We start from the raw sequence: 1,591 nt of genomic DNA on the forward strand, positions 1-1,591 counted from the left end.
TCATCCTCATCCTCATCCTCATCCTCATCCCCATCCTCATCCTCATGCCCGTAGTAGCGGCGAGCTAAATGGGAGCAGCCTAAACCCTGAAAACGGGGTTGTGGGAGAGCTATAAAAGCGTCATGCTGCTAGGCGAAGAGGTGGAGTGCTGCACCCTAGACGGCGAGAGTCCAGTAGCCGAAAGCATCTCCTCATCCTCATCGTCGTCCTCATCCTATCCTCATCCTCATCCTCATCCTAATCCTTATCCTATCCTCATCCTCATGCTATCCTCATCCTCTTCCTCATCCTCATCCTTATCCTCATCCTCATCTTCTTCCTCATCTTATCCTCATCCTCATCCTCATCCTCATCCTCATCTGATCCTCATCCTAATCTTATCCTCATCCTCATCTTTATCCTCATCCTCATCCTCATGCTCATCCTCATACTATTCTGATCCTATCCTCATCCTCATCCTCATCCTATCCTTTTCCTCATCCCCATCCTCATCCTATCCTCATCCTCATCCTTATCCTCTTCCTCATCCTATCTTCGTCCTCATCCTCATCCTATCCTGTTCGTCATGGTCATCCTCATCCTCATCCTATCCTCATCCTCGTCCTCATCCTATCCTAATCCTCATCCTCATCCTCATCATCATCCTCATCATATCCTCATCCTCCTCATCATCCTATCCTCATCCTCATGCTATCTCATCCTCATCCTCATCCTATGCTTCTCGTCATCCTCATCCTATCGCCAACCTCATCCTCATCCTCATCCTGTCCTCATCCTCAACCTCATCCTATCCTCAACCTCATCCTATCCTCATCCTCACCCTCATCCTAACCCTTATCCTATCCTCATCCTCATCCTTATCCTCATCTTATCCTCATCCTCATCCTCATCCTCCTCCTATCTTCAACCTTCTCCTATACTAATCCTCATCCTCATCCTATCCTCATCCTCATCCTCATGCTATCCTCTTCCTCATCCTCATCGTTATCCTATCCTCATCCTCATCAAATCCTCATCCTATCCTCATCCTCATCCCCATCCTCATCCTCATGCTATCCTCTTCCTCATCCTCATCGTTATCCTATCCTCATCCTCATCCTTATCCTCATCTTATCCTCATCCTCATCCTCATGCTATCCTCTTCCTCATCCTCATCGTTATCCTATCCTCATCCTCATCCTTATCCTCATCTTATCCTCATCCTCATCCTCTTCCTTATCCTCTTCCTCATCTTATCCTCGTCTTCATCCTCATCCTATCCTCATCCTATCCTCTTCGTCATCCTCATCCTCATCCTCATCCTCATCCCCTTCCTCATCTTATCCTCCTCCTCATCCTCATCCTATCCTCTTCCTCATCCTCATCCTATCCTCAACCTCATGCTCATCCTCGTCCTATCCTCTTCCTCATCCTATCCTGGTCCTCATCCTCATCCTATCCTTATCCTCATCCTCATCCTCATCCTATCCTCATCCTCACTATCCTCATCCTCATCCTCATCCTCATCCTCATCCTAATCGTCATCCTATCCTCATCCTCATGATCATCCTCATCCTATCCTAATACTTATCCTCGTCCTCATCCTATCCTC

This window comes from Lupinus angustifolius, chromosome LG11, assembly GCF_001865875.1.
Source record: "Lupinus angustifolius cultivar Tanjil chromosome LG11, LupAngTanjil_v1.0, whole genome shotgun sequence".
NCBI lineage: Eukaryota > Viridiplantae > Streptophyta > Magnoliopsida > Fabales > Fabaceae > Lupinus > Lupinus angustifolius.